Source organism: Pongo abelii, chromosome 7 (genome assembly GCF_028885655.2).
Source record: "Pongo abelii isolate AG06213 chromosome 7, NHGRI_mPonAbe1-v2.0_pri, whole genome shotgun sequence".
NCBI lineage: Eukaryota > Metazoa > Chordata > Mammalia > Primates > Hominidae > Pongo > Pongo abelii.
The window spans coordinates 122,140,153-122,161,595 of NC_071992.2; the positions used below are offsets into that span (position 1 = coordinate 122,140,153).

The 21,443-nt window shown below is 36.2% G+C and overlaps 1 long non-coding RNA gene across 1 annotated transcript in view; it reads right to left on the reverse strand.

The window, feature by feature from the left end:
* Window positions 1-15,357, reverse strand: part of LOC129060804 (uncharacterized) — a 58,913-nt gene extending 43,556 nt beyond the window's left edge. The window contains exon 1 of the long non-coding RNA XR_008527700.1: window positions 15,203-15,357. This is a non-coding gene — a long non-coding RNA (uncharacterized LOC129060804). The remainder of the gene's footprint in view (window positions 1-15,202) is intronic.
* Window positions 15,358-21,443: the final 6,086 nt, after the last annotated feature.

Sequence of the window (21,443 nt, forward strand, 5' to 3'; positions counted from 1 at the left end):
ACAAATCATGCTGCTATAAAGACACATGCACACGTATGTTTATTGCAGCACTAATCACAGTAGCAAATACTTGGAACCAACCCAAATGTCCATCAACGATAGACTAGATTAAGAAAATGTGGCACATATACACCATGGAATACTATGCAGCCATAAAAAAGGATGAGTTCATGTCCTTTGTAGGGACATGGATGAAGCTAGAAACCATCATTCTGAGCAAACTAACTCAAGGACAGAAAACCAAACACCGCATGTTCTCACTCATAGGTGGGAATTGAACAATGAGAATACTTGGACACAGGGTGGGGAACATCACACACCAGGGCCTGTCACGGGGTGGGTGGAGGGGGGAGGGATAGCATTAGGAGATATACCTAATGTAAATGACAAGTTAATGGGTGCAGCACACCAACACAGCACATGTATACATATGTAACATACCTGCAAGTTGTGCACATGTACCCTAGAACTTAAAATATAATTTAAAAAAAAGAAAAAAAGGCCTTAATTCCATTAATGAGGAAGAAACCCTCATTGCCAATTCACTTCTTAAAGACCCCAACTTTTAATACTATCCATTGGCAACACCTGAATTTTGGAGGGGACACATTCATACCATAGCACCCGTGTTACTGATTTAATCCCTACCCTTCACAATATACTCTGATATTATTTCACATTCTTTTTTAAAAAAATTCTATCTTTTTACATAGAAATGAGTTGAAAAATACATGAAACATAAATGAACAATGTGATTAAAATTATAAGCAAGCATTCATGGAATTACCACCAAGGTCAAGAAATAAAAATGTACCTTGAACATTGTAATTTTAATTAACACTCTTTCCCTAATATATAAGCGACTGTAAACAACTATGGAAAAATACACATTCTTTGTAAGTATATATGAAATATTTATGTTTGGCCATAAAGCAAGTCTCAACAAATTTCAAAGACTTAAAATCCTACAGAACATATTATCCAATCACTATAATCAAGCTAGAAATGAGTATAATGGTAACTAAAATATTTTTCTAAAATTGGACATTAAACGATGTTGTCCTAAGTTGTCCATGGTTCAATAAAGGAACCACGTGAAAATTAGAAAATAATTTAAAGTGCATGTTAATGAAAATATAGTATCTTAAAACTGTGCTTGGAGAAAATTTAATAGTTTTAGGTATCTATATTAGAAGAGAAAAAAGTCTAAAAACCAACAGTGTAAGCATCATTTTCAAGAAGATCAAAAAAGACAGCAAGTAAACCTAATTAGAAGAAAATAATAAAGATAAAATTAGAAATCAGTGCAACAGTTAACAAATATATCTAAACATTTGGCATCTTATATGTCTAATAAATTGATTAATGCCTGGAAACACTAATCAAGAAGAAAGGTTCAATACAAGAACTAAAATGGGAAACATCACAACAGATTCTATAGACATTAAATACAATAACCATGTGTGATATATAAACCATGTTATGATAATAAGTTTTAAAAGTATAAAATGGACACATTCCCTGAAAAGTCAACTTAGCAGAACTGATACAAGAAGAAATTGAGTATCTTAATACTACTATATGTATTAAATAAACTGGACCTATCAGTAAAAAGTAAACCCATCCACAAGAAAATGCTAGCTCAGATTACTTCACTGAAACATCTTCCAACATTTAAGGAAGAAATAGTACCAGTCTTACAAGAACACTGTTAAAGAAAAGCTAGTTCCCAAGTCATTTTATGAGGTCAGCATAGTCTCAATACCAACATCTGACAAAGGTACTACAAAAAAAGAATACCATAAATCCAAATATTTCATTAACCTAGATAAGAAAATCTAAACAAATTATTTCAGAAATCAAAATCAGCAATTTTAAAAAAGAGTAATATGTCACTAACAGGGTTTACTACTGATATTTTATCTTCTTGGTCTATGAGTCCTTGAAATTAGTGTTAAAATTTCCAGCCAGATGATTGTGAATATTTATTTTTCTCTTTATACTCTGCCAGTCTTTGCTTTATATATTTTGAGGTTATGTTTTCAGGTACATACAAATTTAAAATTGCCTTTATCTTCTTACTGAATTGACCTTTTATCATTATGAAATACCTCTTTAAGTTTCTTTATTGTTCTCGCTGTGAAGCGTTCTTTGTCTGGTAGGTATATAGCCACAAAAATCTGTCTTCTCTATAGATAAACAATAAATGTTCTGCCTATCTAGTAATACATCTTGCCTTAAAGTCTACTTTGTCTGATAGTATAATAGCTATACGAGCTATCTTTTGGTTAGTGTCTATATGGTTCATATTTTTCCATCTTTTTTATTTCTTTTATGTAAGTACTGATAGATCATGATTTCAATGTACCATATATAAATATTCTATCATTACCCTTTCCCATATTTCTTGATTTATTTTAAATTAATTATTGTTGTATATTTGTATGTTCTTTTAGTATATTAGTCTACATTCTTTTATGATTCTTTTCCGTAGTCAGCTAACAATTGCAACATGTGTCCTTTCCTTATTAGCATTTCTTTATTACCTTTATCATTTCTTTGAAAATATGAGACATTTAGTCATTTTGGTCCTATTTCCTGGAAGACATAGTAATTTTGAATTAAATGCCAGACAATTTGACAGAAAACATTTTAAGGCACTAGACATATTTATCTTCCTCACAATGTGATATACTTTTCTTTGCCAGGAAAATAGAGTACAAACAATCAATCTCTGATGAAATCAGGGTTTGAGATGTTCTGATTATGTGGGGTCTCAAGGCAACTCCTCATTAGTAGGACCTGAAATCTCCAACACTATAAGACTGCCTAAGCTGCTGTTTAGTTGGTTTCTAGAATCCTCCTCCATACACAAACAGCTTAGGAATCAGGAAATACCCTAAGGGGAAATTTTGTGCAGTGCTGGGCTTATTGCTTAGTGATTCACTTTTCTCTAACACCTTCGCTACTCAAATCCTGCCTGCCTTGGTTGCACTGAACTTCAGTTTTGTTGTTGCTCCTGCTATTTTGTTTTGTTTAGGTTGTTTTTTTCTTCTTTGCCCAGTCCAGTGATACTGCAACAGGCTCTAAACAAATTTTTTGGTGCAACACATCACATAGTAAATGCACTGGGTGGAAGTGTTGAGATGGAATACAGCCAAATATAAGACTCTCTTCGGATTTTTCTGTTCTCTTGGAGCTTGTGGACTCAGTCTCTGAAGTCCTAGTTGCCTTGTTTGATCACTGATAACTTCAGAGTAGGTACACCAGCACGATAAGCAAATACGTTAAAAATAATATGCTTTAACCAATCATGTAACCATTGCAAAAATATTTTGAGGGTACTCTAACATTATAATTTTGATTTTAAATGTTACTAAATAATGTAATGTAATGCTACTAAATAACTCTCTCCTAGGCCTAGAACAATATTTACCTAAAAGCTACACAGTTTGAATGGTTACCAATCATGTAACCATTGCAAAAATATTTTGAGGGTACTCTAACATTATAATTTTGATTTTAAATGTTACTAAATAATGTAATGTAATGCTACTAAATAACTCTCTCCTAGGCCTAGAACAATATTTACCTAAAAGCTACACAGTTTGAATGTTAGAAGTTTTGTCCTTCCTAATGCATCATATTGAGGTATAACCTGAGTGGAAAAATTGATAATGGTAGTGATGCAGGAATTTTCTCAGCCCCTTCGCCCAACTCCCAGCAGAGGCGCCCCCTCTACTTGTCATGAGCTCAACTCCTTGCAGGAGGGAGCACATGAGCCAGTGAGTGCGGATCTGGCCAACATAGGAACAAGCTCTGTGTGGGGCCTGCGGCCAGACCAGGTACTAGCAAGCGAGTGCAAGACCCGGCTGGCTGCCCTGGGTGCCGACACAGGAGCAAACTCCATTTGGGACCCATGGCCAACCCGGGTGTGTTGCCTCAAGGAGAATGAAGCAGTGCTCGTGTGGGGGTGCCCGTGACCCTGAAGCCCCAGATGAAGTGTTACAGTGCTCCTTTAGTTCTGCTGTCCATGAACGGTGGTGTGTTAGCAACTCAGTTGGCCTCTTGCCTCGTTGTGTGGGGCAGCTGTCCTCCACTGGTGAGGGCAAAGGGCCAGTGTGACAGCTCTTGCATGGCATCCAAGAAGAATGAGGTCAAACAGATAGCTGAAGGATGGTGAAGGTGGAGAATTTCATTGAGTGATGAAAACAGCTCTCAGTAGAGAGGGGAGCTGGAGAGGGGACAGGAAGGGCAGGTCATCTTCCCGGAAGTCAGGTTGTCTCTTCCCTGAAGTCAGCCTATCTCTTCAGAGGGGGAGAAGTTAGACCATTTCCCCCTCTAATGACTGAGGTGAGGTCTTTATAGGCACAGGATGGGGAATGTGTGCTGATTGGTTTGTGAGTATGCAAAAAAAGGTTAAAGGGAAGGCATCATTCAAAGGTGGGAAGACAGTGTAGAAAACCAATTAGGAAAGGGTAGATATATGTAAAATAAGTGAAAGGTGGGGATCAATCAGAGGAAAGCATGCCAAAGAGGAAAACAAGTTCTCAATCTCATCCAAGGATTTAACTTGTAGCTTGGCTTTCAGGCTTTAAACTGTCTTCAGCTTGGAGGTGGGGTTTTATTGGGTACCTACACCATCTGCCTAGGCATTTGGCTGCCTCCTGTCACTATCAGTAGGAATATATGGGAAGTATTACTTCATTGCTAGTATTTATTTCTCATTTGCAAACCACATAGTGGATAAATTTCCTGAGTACCTACATTGTACAGGATGCTGTGTTAGGTGCTTTATATTTATAAGGTCATTTAATCTTTACAGTGAACTTTCAGTGTAGATGATATTATACCAAGTTACAAATAAGGAAACTGAGACTCAAAGATGTTTGGACACACCAGAGCTAAGATAACCCACTAAACTGTAAATTCCATATGTATCAGATTTAACAATTTATTCTTAACATTTAAATCAGAGCTTCATACAACAGGGATTTAATACGTGTTTGCAAAAGGAAGGGATTCCTTACACTATTGATGCAGAGTCAATAGAATACTATTTACAGAAATCGTTAAGGAAACTTCCTGATGATAACTCATCCTAAGGAAAAGGGGCTCAATGGGACAACCCTAGCAAAAGGACAAAACTTTAATCATCAGGATCAAAGTCAATTCTGAACTTGTGCAGCATGTGTTTGTCATTTGAATTTATCCCTATTCTGGACAAGGCTGATAATTAAGTTTTGTTGAGGTTAGGGGCTATGGATAGAAAGTGAAAAGTGTGTTTTATGAAAAACACTATAAAACACAGTGGCATTAATAACACTGCTTCAAGACCCAGGTGGAAAATTATAATAATAAAATGAGGAGCATGACAGTGTCCTTAATTTTACTTGGAATAGCATAGTTTCTGCTACCCAGAGGAGTCGAGAGGACAAAATTCTCTTTTGGTGTCCCAGAGAACTGCAAGCAATCTACAGTAGGAGCAGGAATGTTAGCTGCGGGCGCTCAGAAGTGTGCCTGGTAGGAAATTTTATGGTAGAGACCCATCTGGGAAACCAAAGACAATGGTCACATTCATTCATGTATAAATATTTACTGAGCGCATATAATGTGTAAGTCTGCGTGAGTTGCTGGAGTGGAGCAAATGAACAAGGAAGAAGACATTCCTGTTTCATGGAGCTTCTAGAGGGAAAGAAAGAGAAAAGGTTAGCAAAAACTTAAAAATAATTGCCGACTGTGATAAATGCTGTGTAGGAACTTTTAAAGAACACAATGATACAGAAAGGAATTAGGGGCAACATTAGATTGAATGTCAAGGAATACCTCTCTCCAAGGAGATGAAAGCTAGATAATGAGAAAGTAGCAGCCAATCAAAGATCCAGAAAGACAGCATTTCCTGTAGAGGGAAGACCAGATGCAAGGAAATTCTTTATGGCAGTAAATTACTAGGCCTGGTCTTGTAATGGGAATAAGGCTTTTGTAGGAAAAGATGTAAATGAGCTAAGGGCAGAATGGCTAGACACGAGTTCAGAGCTAGATAGGACTTAGATTGTAGAGAATAAACAAGAGATCAGCAAATATTTTCCATAAAGGCTCAGATAGTAAATATTATAGGCTTTGCAGCCCAGACATTCCCTGTTGCAATGACTCAATCTGTCATTGTAGTACAGAAGCATCCATACATAATACATAAATGAATGAGCATGCCTGTGTCTAAAAAAATTATTTACAAAAGCAGACAGTGAAACCAACACAACCTGCAGGGTATCATTTGCCAACCCGTGGTAAGAACCATGGTAAGGATTGGACGATTCCAAATACATTGGGAAGCCTCTGAAGAGGTATTTTTGTTGCTGCTATTTTTTGTTTGCTTGCTTGCTTGTTTAGCACGAGAGTGTGATATATATTTCCAAGTGATCACTCTGGTTGCTATATGGAGATTGGATAGCAAAGAGGGTGTGAATGGAGCAGAAAAAACAGAGTTATTACAGTGTTTAGTCAAGACACAGGTCACTTGGACTAGAGCAGCTTAGAGTAGACCTAAAAACCCAATATATAAATTTGTAAAAGAAGAAAAAGGACTAGGCAATTGATTGCATTTTTGAGATAAGGAAAATACATAAATCAAGGATGACTCTTAGATGGTGGCATTGAATAACATAGAGAAAACTTGGACTTGAGCAGATGAATAGGTACACAAATTCCATTTTGAAAGTTTTATGTTTCAGATGTCTATTAGACATCCAATAAAGGTGTTGGATAAACAGTTAGATATGTAGTGCAGAGGAGAGCTCTCGGTTGGAAATATTAGGTTGAATCAATAAATTGCTGCTATTCACCTGATTTTTACTTACAAAGACATCAGTTTCATGTGGTTCTATTTAACATAAGCTTGATAATCAGGCAAGGTGAAAGTTTAAGTGAGAGAAAATAAGTATGAAAAGTACAGAATTTGACCAGAGGTACACTAATCTTTAAAGGTCAAAAGTCCTGGTGTTCTACAGCATTATGGAATAACTATAATTAACAACCATTTATTGTGTATTTTCAGATAGCTAGAAGAGTAGATTTTGAATGTTTCAAACATAAAGAAAGGACAGATATTTAAGGTGATGGATGTGCTAATTACCCTGATTTGATCATTACGCATTGTATACATGTATCAAAATATCACACTGTACTCCAAAAAGATGTACAATTATTATCTGTCAATTAAAAATAATAGTAAAGCAAAAAAATAAAATAAATTACACCAAATCACAAAAACTTAGGACAAAAGAAAATCATAAAATAGTTTATTAATTATTAATTATTTTGTATATTTATTATGTTGAAATGATAATACTTTTGTATATTGAGTTAAATAAAATATATTCTAATATTTTATTGAAGAAAGAGGAAAAGCCAGCAAACCAAAGACTAAGAAGGCATGGCCAGTAAGTAGAAACAAAATTTGGAGGGTGGCATGTCACTTAAACACAAAAGAGAGTCTTCAAAAGAAATTATTTTGGATGCTGCTGAAAGGTTGGGTAGAAGATGAGAGAGGAATGCCCATTGATTTAGGGAACATTGAGGTCATTGACAAATGAATTGAAGGTAAGAGAAACCAGATTCAAATGAGTTAAAGAATGAATGGGAGGTGAGGAAGTGAACACAATGGGTGACATGACAATTCTTTTGATATGTTTTACTGTGACATTCAGAAGCTGGAAGATGATGGGGCTTCATGTTTGACTATTTGTTTTAAGATCAGAGATATAAAAACATAGCTTAATACCACTAGAAATGATCTATTAAAGAGAGCAATGTGGATGATGCACCAGCTACTAGATGTCTCAAGGCAGAAGTAGTCAAGGAGGTGAAAGTGCAGGGGACCTGGAGCACACACTAAACAAAGCTGGGACCAGCACACCTGAGTTAGGCATTCTTTAAAATCTGGATTTCAGTTCTTAATCTTCCAGCCCTGACAGATGACATTAGATATTTCATAAACAGAAAGATAAAGCAGCATATTTTTAAGACATAAAGTAAAAGAATATTATAATTCTGAAAGAGGTTAAAATAAAACCAGGGAACACAGAATGTGAAATGTTTTGTGAACTTGACACCTACACATATTGGCTCCAAGATTAAATAATCAGAGTTCAATGTATTTTCCTCTGTAGGGCTAAACAGGGGAGAATTCCAGGTTCCCCCACTTCTTTGAGACAAGAATATGAATGGATTATTACTAAACAAAAGCATATTTCATTTGTGATAAAAGAGGAAAAGGAGAGAAATAAGGAGAGAATTTGGGAGTTTTAGAATTCCATTCAGATCACTAACACAAGATGCAACCAATTGAGAATCTTTAGCCGGGACACACTGATAGAGACCTGTTGGTTACTTACATCATTAAATAATGTCATACCCATTGATAACAGACCGTGCCCCAAATTCTTCTACAGCTCCCTTATTTACTCTGGCCCCTCCAATCAAATCCTGTACCTCCTATTATCAAGCAACTAAGGGGTTAATGCTTAGCACAGTAGGGGACATCTGATCCTACCTATCTGATATGGTTTGGATGTGTGTCCCCTCCAAATCTCAATCTCATGTTGAAATGTGATTGAGGTGGGGAGGATCCCTGATGAATGGCTTAGTGCCGTCCCCCTGGTGAAGCATGAGTTCTCACTCTATCAGTTCATGGGCAAGCTGGTTGTTTAAAGAAGCCTGGCATCTCTCTTGCTCCCACTCTCACCATATGACAGGCCTGCTCCCCATTTGCCTTCTGCCGTGATTGGAAGCTTCGGAGGCCCTCAACAGAAGCAGATGCCAGCACTATGCTTCTTCTACAGCCTGCAGAACCATTAGCCAAGATAAACTTCTTTTCTTTACAAATTACCCAGCCTCAGGTATTCCCTTACAGCAATGCAAACGGACGAACACACTATCTTTACTGTAATTTTTCTCTCTAGTATCCTTCCCTTTAACCATCTGTGCAAACTGAGCAGGCTGATACTAAGGTAAAGAAAAGTAGCTCTCCCTTCTGAATGGCCTCCAAAATGCTTTCCTAGCTACAAAATTTCTCCACAGATCCCCTCAATCCCTTAGTTTGAAGGCAGGTAGGCATACATTCCTCACGGAGGAATCAGACAGAGGTACTGCAAGCACAGGAGGCAATGGCAGTGCATAGGAAGGGAATCTAACTTCGAACAGAAAAAAATGGGAATGAGTTTGCAGAATTGCAAAGTAGTCCAGTTTGGCTAGAGCACAGATAATACATAAAGCACCAGGAGGTGATGGCCGGGGTAGGAGAGGGCAAATAGTAGTCAAGGCTATTATGTGGGAAATCTGGCACCAGGTTACCTGCTTTAGAACCCCAGTTTCCCTCTGTGAGCTTGAGCAAATTATTCAACCTCTGTGTCTCTGTTTACTCATAAGAAAAATGGGAGTAATAGTAATGTCTGATTCTGTCCAGGTGCAGTGGCTCACACCTACAGTCCCAGCACTTTGGGAGGCTGAGGCAGTTGCATTGCTTGAGCTCAGGATTTTGAGACAGCCTGGGCAACATGGAGAAACCCCATCTCTACAGCCTCTACAAAAAAAAATACAAAAATTAGCCAGCATGGTGGCATGTGCCTATGGTCCCAGCTACCAGGGAGGCTGAGGTGGGAGGATCTCTTGAGCCTGAGGGGGCAGCAGGCAGTGAAAGTTGTAGTGAGCTTTGATCATGTCACTGCACTCTAGCATGGGTGACAGAGAAAGACCCTGTCTCAAAATAATAATAATAATAATCATGATCATCATTATCATCATCACCATCGTCTACTTCCTAAAGTTACTAAGGATTAAATGAATAGGGTTAATAAGTACTCAGAAAAAGTTAACAGAGTTAATAAGTACTCAGAAAAGTGCCTGACCACAGTGAATGTTCAGTAAAAGCTGCCTGATGGAAAGCGGTGTCTTAGTTTGTTAAAAGGGGGTGGTGTGGCTGCTTCCACGCGCAAATGTTTGCATTTTAGTCACTAAATATAACTATCTTTGATGTCATCAAAGCATAAAGGGTGCATATTGCAAGCGATTCCAAAATGGTCCATGACTCTTTTCAACAGAGAGTGGGAGGATTGGCTGAGTCACGGGAAATGCAACAGATTAAGGCCTTAGAAAAGAAGTTCATTAGCATCAAGCTGGCCCAGCATCAGTAAAGGACAGATTATTTATGCCTTATGACTGTAGTTTGACAGTGCTTGCAAAGCTCAACAGTAGGATTTCTTCATTTCCTATTACCTATCCCCTAGAACAACTTTTATTTTGTATACAATCCAACCAATACTTAAATTTTGCTTCTTAGAAGATAAATTTTAAAAATTTAGGTAATATGGGTGGTTTAATAGAAATGAAATTTGGCCAACTGCTATAGGTTAATAAATATTAGTCAAGAAGTCAGGGACATGGGGTACTTTTTCAGTTTCACTTGAATCTTTTAACCCCCAAGATGATCCAATGACATTTGAGTGAAAATTTTATACTAAAACTGGTTCAATGTTAGAACTTGAATCTATAAATTGTGGCCAAGATTTTTTTTTAATGTACATACTGTACAGTTATATAGGACTAAAATTAATTCCATAGAAAATCCAAAAGTCAGAAACCACACAGTCATTAGTTTGCTTTTTGACACTGAAACAAAACAGAAATTAATATAATATTTTTCTCACTTTATCCCATATCTTATTTTTAAATTTATGATTGGCATAAGAAATTGGCATACATTAAAGTTCTTCTAAGTTAACTTATAACAATAAATGACTCATCAAGTTTGTATAATTAAAATGTTAAACAAGCATACCTAAACACTTATTTTCAGGTAACTCCTTCAAAATTTTTTAGAAAAGAAGAAACGAAAGGAGAGAGAGAGAGTGATGAAGAAAGGGAGAGAAGGAAGAAGGCAAGGAAGACTGGAAGGGAGGAAAGAGATTAAATAAACAAATATATTTACACAACATTTTCTATATCAACTGATTTACATTGTTGTTGGGTGGAAAGGCCAGCTATCATTTGCCATCGGAGTCACATCAGCCTGGCCTGATGTCACATGATTTCTCTGCCATTGCAATCCCCTACACAGAATGTCAGAGGTTAATGACTAGTCCCATGAAGTACAAGAAAGAGGAAAATTATTAACTGCCTGTCAATATTTGTTAACTTTGAAACACATGGCTTTTTAATATTTTAATGAAGGATCATGCATGTGACCTCTGTCTTGGAATGAACTTGTCGACATTGCTCTAAGAAGGAGATCAATATACTATATTACCATAAACCTTTGCAAAAAATGCACTGAGAGAGACTGCATCATAGCCAGCACTGAGGAATATCTGCTGTGAATAAATACATTCAGTGATGGGGCCATAGCATTGTGCCCATGTGTTAGAGAACAGACAGTGAAAGAGAAAAAGAGAAAGGAAATGCTTGTGTAAATCATCCAATTACAAGAACCTAAGCAGATAGCTAGAGGGCACAGCTAAAAGTCTTGCTAAAGTGCACCCTCCATAAATTACCAGATTTTTAAAAATTTTAAAATAAATATTATGACATTAAAGATATATAAAATAAAAATATCTGTAAATTTATCACCCTTTTAATTGAATGTGTTACTTTTCATATTTTACTTAATTGTTGTCAAGCCCTGAGCAGGCCTAGCATCATCTCAGCTATCTGATGCTCCTGACTCACGTCTTCCATTGGCCCTCTCCTGAATCCAATAGGAACAAAATCTGGAAACCTAGCAGGAGCTTCTAAGGCTCTGGTCAGTAGGATTTAGAGCAGCTTCTACTTCTCCATACCCAAGGATTCTGTAACTATTGGGGTTCTACAATTTTAATTGCTCAAAATTTTTGGAAATTACTGCAATCAAAGGGAGGCCTAACTTCGTATTTGGTCTGAGTTCCACTCCCATCAACAACTGCTCACCTCTGCTGGAATCTCTTGAGCATTTAGGGGTTTCAAAGTGTTTCCTAGTCTTTGACACCAAAAAGAGCCCTGCTCGGCTTTTGAGCCATCAGGCTAGAGCTTGCTCGCCAACCTCTATCCGCATAGGGGTAAAGCTCCAGTTTCAATCACCTGGGACTCTTCTTTGATTGATATTTCAGGAAAATTCTTCCTCTGTCTCTGACTCACCCTCCATCTGCATGTCACACTTCTAGAGCCATGTATTCTCTACCATTCAGTTCAAATGCCCTTTGAGCGGGAAGCCTGTGCAACATCAGATGGGACTGACTATGTAGATTGCTGTCTTCCTGACCATAGGATTTAGTAGGTGTCTAGATCTTATTCCTTGTTTATCTTACTTCAATTATCTCTCAATATTCATGTGCAAGTGGCTGGCCTTGCACATTAGTACATATTAAGCCTTTCATGAGAGCCATGTTTCACAGTTGTAACCATGATGAGTTGACTATATATTATTTTGTAGTTTAGTAGAATTTTTCTGAAGTCCGAATTGCTTTATATTCTCCATAATAGTTCATTTGAATCATTATGTAATATTCTGTTCAGTTAAAATAATCATTTACATAACCATTTTTCTATTGCTGTCATGTTGTTGCCCCTACTGGTAAGGCTAAATAGTGTATTGATTTAGAGTACAAAATCCACAGTCTGATACCTGTTGCTCAGTGGCAAGTTATTTAAACAATTTGCGCCTCATTTTCCTTATCAATAAGATGAGAAAAGGACATTTGTGAGGATTAAATGAGTATGTCAGCACCGAAAATGCAAACATCCCTGGTGCAGAGTATTATGTAAGTGTTGGCTGTTAGGGCTATTATTTCACTTTCACTGCATAGAAAAAGTTCAATGAATATTCTCTCCATGTATATTTTGATTTAGAATAAATTATTTTCTTAAGAATATATTCCACATACTGCATTTGCTCAGTCAAGAGAGGATAAATTTTATAACTTTTGGCCTATAGCCAAATTGCTTTCCAAAAAGATTATGCTAATTTGTAACATATATTAAAACACTAGTTTTGAAATGTGACAAAATTGTCAACTATTTTTATTATGTTGTTGATTAATATTAAATAAAATATTTTATTTTTATTTCTCTGATTATTCACAAGTATAAGGGTTTTTACAGTATGTTTGCTAAATAATTCATTATGTTTTTTTAAGTAAAATGTGCTGTTTATTTAATATTGTGTGAAGTCTTTCATAATATTCTGAGCAATTGTAAAATCAATGCATCCCACTTTTGATAATACAGAAGTAAATCTACAATTCAAGAAATGTAAGATTGGCAGACTCATTCAAAACAGTATTTTTCTTGGTATCTAAAATAGAATTACATGATATACAGTCTTCCAAGGTGCCCAGTGAGAGTAAGCACTTATGTAACTATGTGTGTCTCCCTCTGAGTCCATTAAACTTAAGCTACTGATTGATAGATCAATTAATTGCCTGGACTAATCAAGAGCAAGAAGACATGGGAAGGCCATGGCATTTCTGTTTACTATTATCAATATGAATTACTTATTGCATTTTGTGAGTTTAAAATCTGCTTCAAATTTTAAGTAAATTTTTATAATAATGACTCATGATATTGATGATGATGATGATGAAATACCTATTAGTTTTCAAGCATCAAATATGTACCAGACATTGCACTAAATATTTGACATCAATAACCTCTAATCCTCATAAATTCTTCACAAACTGTTTTCAGATGAAGCAACTGAGAATCTGAGACTATAAGTTTCTTGCCCAAGAATGAATGAAAAGTGCATATGTATGGAATAACTAGCTATTCAGTAGGAGTAGGAGCTGTCATTTTAAGGTAACCCAGTGCTATGGATTGAGTTTGTCTCTATCAATACTCATGTTGAAATTTGATCACTAATGTGGCAGTTTTAGGGAGATGGAGCCTAGTGGGAGGTGTTTGGATAATGAGGGTGGATCCTTCATGAATAGATTGGTACTCTTCTCCCAGTAATGAGTTCTTGCTCTGGCAAGACTGAATAAGTTCTCACAGGAATGAATTAATCCTGTGAGAGTGGGTTGTTATAAAGCCAGGATGCCCCTGTGGGTTTTGCATCTTTGCATGGGCCTGCTTTCCTTTTGACCTTTTCCACCATGTTGTGATGCGGCACGAAAAGCCTTCACCAGAAGCCGAGCAGAAGGAGGCATCATGCTTCCTGTACTTCCCAGCCTGCAGAACCATGAGCTAAATAAACAATTTTTCTTTATAAATTACCCAGCCTCCGGTATTCTGTTATAGCACTGCTAAATGAACTAAAATACCCACAAATATTCATTAATATAAAATAAAAAATGATATGAAATGCTGTCTTGCTGCTGAGGAAGACTGCAGTTCATCTTCTGTCTCTCTAAATACTGAAGGATATTTATATAAGATGCAACACAGACAAAGCTATTTTTCATCATATGAAACAAAATTATCCTTCTTCTGTGGAATTTTGTTTTTTGCTTATATTAGATGAGAGAACTAAAACTAAATTTCCATTACTACCTCATATTCTGTGTACCTTCAAAACTGTGTCAACTTACTTTCAGGCTTGGGAATTTATTTTCTTTCATAATTTTACCTTGGACTTGGTGAATGGGACAACCAAAAGTGTAGTGTCCATCACTATTTGCTCTGGACAAATTGGTCTCTAGGAATTACTGGCAGTTTTCCTAGATAAACATGAAGATTCTGAAAATAAACACATATTATCTGTAAAGACACCTAACATGAGAACCTCACAGGAGCATAGAGTTGGCCAACAATCATATTCATTCATTCATTCACAAACAGTTTTAACTATTTTTAAGCATTGTGATGGATTTTAAAGGGAAACAAAGATAAATAAGAAATAGTCCCAGATCCCTAAGATCTCCCTTTCTATTGAATGAGACAGATACCAGATTAAGTAATTATAATAATGTGTTGTTATGAGAGCACTGAGGAAGAAAACCAAACCCAGCCTTTGTTACAACCATAACCTTCTTCCATAGCTTAAGGCCAAATCACACATGGATTTATTTATTTATTCCCCAAAGACTTATTGAATAGTGTATTATAAGATGGGAACAAAAAGCTAAACAAGGCATAGACACCAACTCCCTAGCAACACATATTCTTGCAGGGAATACAAATATGTATGCAAAAGACTGATGTACAATGTAAAGAATGTAATGATTAAGGCACGTACCATTCTTCAATGTTTGATAGCTCACTTGGAAGAAATTCTTCTATTGCCAAACATGAATTCTTCAAAAAGGGCACACCTTTATTTCTTCTTCTGTTATCCAAACTAAAGACATAGAAAAGTTCGTTACCATCCCTCACTAACTTGATCACAATTCTGTGGCTGTAACTAAGGAAACAAATACACTTAGAATTTAAGATTCTAAGGATGGAAACTAAGTTGTAGGTACTTTGTCTCTAACAGGAATTCTTATTTCAGGTTTGGAATGTGAATATAGCTTCCATCTCAATAGAATATAAAAAGTGCTTCAGTGTTGAAATTCTCTGTGCACTCCTAGAAAAAGAAAATATATGTATTAAGAAATCTGCAGAGGACTTTCTGACAAAACAACTTACTTGGACTTTCTTCACTGAACCATTCCAGTTGAATCAGTGTGTTTACATCAACCTATTAATATTTCACGAGTACTTACAATGTTTAAGGTATTCTTCTAAGTATCCTCAGAAGTTCAGGTTATAATATTATAGGACAAAGAGGTTCATATGCCTGCTGCACATTAATATACCAATACACTCAAATAGCAGGGTTTGCAACAGAGAAAGAGTTTAATAATCACAGGGTGTTGAGTGAGGAGGTGGGAGGAGACCCTCAAATCCATCTCCCCAATGGGGTTCTGGGTGGGGGGTTTTAAGAGAATCATGGAGGGTGACAGGCTGAAAATTGGAGTCATTGATTGGTTGAGGCAAGGGGGATGAAATCATCAGGATATGGAAACTACATTCTGTATTCTTTGTTAAGGCAGCACCTCATGGGGTCCTTCAGACCAGCTGGTATCAGTAAAGTCCTTCAGTAGTTTCATCAGAATGCAGAACCTGAAAGAATATTTCAAAGACAAAACTTGACGTTTTATAATGCTCAAGTTGTTATCTTTACAGCAGTTAAGGGAACTATTATCTGGATCTGCAAGATTCTAGGACAACAAGCACCAAACATCTATGAGGAAGTAGGCCAGAGAGTAAGCTGACCTAATGATTAATGCTGAATGTACTGTAGACTTTATTTATTTTTGTTTCTCTTGCTCCCTTCTCCCTGATTGATTTTATAAAGTTTATAGAGATGGTTTCAATAATCTAATTTGAGAGGTTATATATATTATATACAGAAAGAGAATTAGATATAAAGGTATAAGTTGCCTATTACCTAATACTAGGTGTGTATGTGTGTTTGTGTGTGTGTGTGTATAACATAGATATATATAACATATATATGCTATGTATGTGAGATATATATTTATTTTTATATTTTAAATAATTCTATTTATAAAGTTTGATTTATACACTCTTTTTTCTAAAAATATCTGATTTATAAAATAACAAACAGATATACTAAGAATAATTTTGCATATTTCTTATTTTTTTCTTTGAGGCAGGGTCTCACTCTTTCTCCCAGGCTGGAATGCAGTGGCACTATCATAGCTCGTTGCAGCCTCAAACACCTGGACTCAAGTGATGCTCCTGCCTCAGCTTCCCAAGTAGTTAGGACCACAGGAGCACACCTCCATGCTCAGCTAATTTCTTTTTATTTTTGCTTTCTGTAGAGATGGGGTCTCACTATGTTGCCCAAGCTTGTCTCTAACTCCTGGCCTCAAGGGATCCTCCAGCCTTGGCCTCACAAAGCACTGGGATTACAGGTGTGAGCCACCGTGTCTAACCTAATTTTGCATATTTCTATATCTGCTTTTCCTCTACAGCATCAATGTCTCATAATCACTTGACATTTAATAGGTACTTATTCAATATTTTGGAATGGATCAATGAATATTTTCTGACCAAATATCAGCTGGCAGTGACAGCAATAAACCAAACCACACACTCAGTTTTTATTATTGGAAGTTGAGAACTTTTAAGAGAAAATATGGATGAAAGATTTTGTAGACTCCTAATATGAAATCTTTGAAACCAAGTGTAAATGTGACATCATAGAGTTGATAAGCATTTGATTAACAAAGGAAATGTTAAGCTTGTTTACAATGGAGATATGAAGACGTCATTGCTTTACAAATGGAGAAAAATTTACAAAACCAAAAGATAATTGCTTATGCCACTGAGAAAAAATAGAATGTCTCCACCTAATTGACTAATCTTTTCTACTTTTCTGTGGATTATCCAAGGAGGTTAATCCCCCATTCCTATAACTGGTAGCATTTTTAAAATTTGCCCTTGAAATATTGAGAGATTTAAAACTCCAGCCAAGAGAACCCTTTTTCTCAGCAGCATTTTAGTAGTTTATTCCTTATTAAATACAGAAATAACAACAGAAACAAACAAATAACAATAACAAACAAGAAACTCAATTGGAATCCACTGTGTCTTTAACTTCAAAATAGATTGAGACTTTTTTTAACAGCAGCATCCTAACCTATACTGAAATATACTTAGACCTAATAAGGGCGCTGGCCTGTTATTTAAGCTCACCTGTTTGTTTTGTTGTTTTCAGAGATTAGAGGAGAAAATAAACCTCTGATGATTTAGCATGTTTTCACAGGTGACTGTGATGCTCCCCTGCACATCACCTCTAAGCAGATCATACTTAATCTCTGGGCAGAGAACGAGTGTCTCATGCTGTTCAGCAGCAACCTGTAAATCTGATTAAGGAATGGCCCTGACAGCTCCCATTGAGATTTCTATTCAATTGCCTTCAGTTCCATGTTGATGGATTTATGTGAAAGAGCCTGATGGTATAGAAGAAGCCTGTTTGGGGGACCATAGAAAAACACTGTAACATAATCAGAGGTTTAAGAGAACTATCACAAGGTATTCTTTCCCCGGCATAGAAAACGAATGTAAATCTTGAAGCACTATAGCAGACAATAGGAGTTTTCCAAGTAGAGGCTGTATTTACCAAAAGGGTACCTCAAACTGCGTGATGATAATGAGTACTGGGAATTCAAATGAACTTTGTCACTATTGCCAGTTTCATGAGAGAAGGATGTCCCTGGTGGAGCACAGATGGCATGTCTGAATGAGAAGCTGATTATGCCAAGAGGTTAGTGTGCCTGAGAGCTTCGCTTATTGGTCTGTAAGAACATGAGAGAACCAGCTATGAATATTGATCTGTAAATAGGATGCAGAAGAGCTAGCTATGAAGAGGAATTTATAACTCTCTCTAAAGCACCTGCGAGAATCAAAGCAACTTGAAATGCATATCCAATATAGGAATTATTTTAATTCCCCTAGTCTCTTCTGTTCTCTCTAAAAATAACTAGAAGAAATTCCATCTGTTTAAATGCAGTACACAAAACTAAAAACATGGAACATTAGGAACCGTGTTTAGTTAAGAAATATTTGCATGCAGAATTAAGAAATAATATAGAGGAAACACAGGAATAGTAAAGAATGGAAATCCAAAAAGTTATGGCCAGATCTGCTTCAGGAGCAAAACTAAACTCTGATACTCAACCTATGGTCTTCAACATGGCTCAGCTCCCTTAAATAGTAGCTTCTATTTTGAGAACTATTGGACCAGTTTGGGCCCTATCTTCTTCAGTACTTAATGGGGACTGCAGATGCAAAAGTAAAAAAAGAAAGGATCTTTGCTGTAACTCTATCATTTATACCTGAATCTCTGATGTTCTCCAAGAAGCAATATCAGGCTGTTTCTGCCAGAAAAAACCCTTACTCTGAGGGCATAAACTTTAATAATGTGAAATGGCTGTGCTTCTTGAAACTGAGCTTCCCTAAAGGCCATAAGCATTTTTGGATTTCTCATCATTAGTAATTAAGATTTATTTATCAATTCTGGGTATATTAAGTTATAGAAAATAAATTTAAAGTGCAAGTTCATGATCACACATATAGTGAAATCTAAGAAAAGAAAGCAACTCTGACCTAGAAAAAATTAATCTGAGAAATCTTATTCAAATACACCTGCAAGAGAAATTTTGCTTACATTATTTTAAAATATAAGAGCTGTGAGAGAAGATTTTGTTCCAGGCCTCTTTTCTTGGCTTATAGATGGCCATCTTCATGTTCATAGGGTTTTCTTCTTGTATATTAGAGTCTGTCTTCAATTTTTTCGTTTGTAAGGAACCAGTCTTATTGGCTTACAGCCAGTTCTAATGACCTCATTATAATTTGGTAAAGAACTTGTATTAGTCTGTTCTCATGCTGCTATAAGGACATACCCGAGACTGGGTAATTTATAAAGGAAAGAGGTTTAATTGATTCACAGTTAAGCATGGCTGGGGAGGCCTCAGGAAACTTACAATCATGGTGGAAGGGGACGCAAACAAGTCCTTCTTCACAGGGCAGCAGGAAGGAGAAGAAGGAGAGCTGAACGAATGGGGAAACCCCTTATAAAATCATCAGATCTCATGAGAACTTACTATCATGAGAATAGCATAGGAGAAACTGCTCCCATGATTCAATTACTTCCCACCAGGTCCCTCCCACAACACATAGGAATTATGGAAACTGCAATTCAAGATAAGATTTGGGTGGGGACACAGCCAAATGATATCAGAACCCAGCTCCAAATAAGGTCACATTCTGAGGTCCTAGGGATTAGAAATTCAACATATGAATTTTTGAGGGACACAATTCAACTCAAAGCAGCACATAATGAATATTCAATTACTACAAGCGGAATAATTGGTTTTGGTAATTAAGAATGTATATCACCTAGGTAGACATAGAGTAGGGGTTATGGTTGATTAGTTTGTTTTATTTGTGCCAAAGGGACCCATCTTTCAGTTTATGCATAAAAGTTTTAGGCAATATGTGAACTCACAAAAAGAACAGAAAAATGATATAATTACTTATACCTCTATATTTATAAAAATGGCTTTCTAATTATATATATATATAGTTAGAAAGGCATTATATATAATATGATTATATATAATATACCTCATAAAGTTTTATTATTTGTAATACTTTACATTTATTTGGCTGGAAATATTTGAAAATAATTTGTAACCTCTGAAGTGTTTATTTTTTACTAAATATATTCTCTAAACATTAGAACAAGTGATTTTAGAAATATGAAAGTTTTAATTTAGTCACCAGAGGGAGCTATATGTCACTGTACATAATAACTTAAAGAGAAGATACTAATGTCGTAGAAATTAAAAACATCAATACAAATGAAATTTATAAAATTGAGAAAACCAGAAATAGTGTGGTACTAAGAATAATCCAGACTTGAATAAATTTACCTATTTGACACTTATGGAACATTCTACCCAAAACAGCAGAAGCAGAATGAATGTTTTTTTTTTTTCTGTTTTCTTTTTTCTTTTTCTTTCTGTCTTTTTTTTTTTTTTCTTTGAGACAGAGCCTTGCTCTGTTTCCCAGGCTGGAGAGCAGTGGCCCTATCTCAGTTCACTGCAACCTCTGCCTCCCAGGTTCAAGTGATTCTCCTGCCTCAGCCTCCCAAGTAGCTGGGATTACAAGGGTGTGCCACCACGCCCGGCTAATTTTTGTATTATTAGTAGAGACGGGGTTTCACCATGTTGGCCAGGCTGGTCTATAACTCTTGACCTCAAGTGATCTGACCACCTCGGCCTCCCAAAGTGCTGGGATTATAGGTGTGACCCACTGTACCTGGCCCAGAATGAACATTCTTTACAAGTGCACATAAAAACATTTATCAAGATAGACCACATTCTGGCCCATTACACAACTCTCAAAAAAATTCACAAGAATTCAAGACATGCAAAGTTTATTCACTGACTACACTGAAATTAAATTCATAACAGAAAGATTCCTGAAAAAAGTTGTACAACTATTTGGAAACTAAATAACACTCTTCAAAATAACTCATGTGTTAAGGAAGAAATCAAAAGGAAAATTACAAGGTAGTTTGAGCCGAATGAAAATGAGAATGCCACATATCAAAGTTTGTTGTTTCCCTCTCTGTGTCCATGTGCAGAGGGTGAGAGGAGGAAAAGGAGAATAAAAATAATTATTGGGTACTAGTCTTAATACCTGGGTGATGAAATAATTTATTCAACAAACACCTGTGACCTGAGATTACCTATGTAACAAACCTGCACATGTGCCCCTGAACCTAAAGTAAAAGTAAAAAAAAAAAAAAAAAAAAATTGTGGGATGCTGATAAAGCAGGAAACAGGGAGAAATTTATGGAATAAATATCTTTATAAAAAAGAATAACATCTCAAATCAATGACTTCAGCTTTCACCTTAAGAAACTAGATTAAAGAAGAGCAAATTAAACTCAAAAT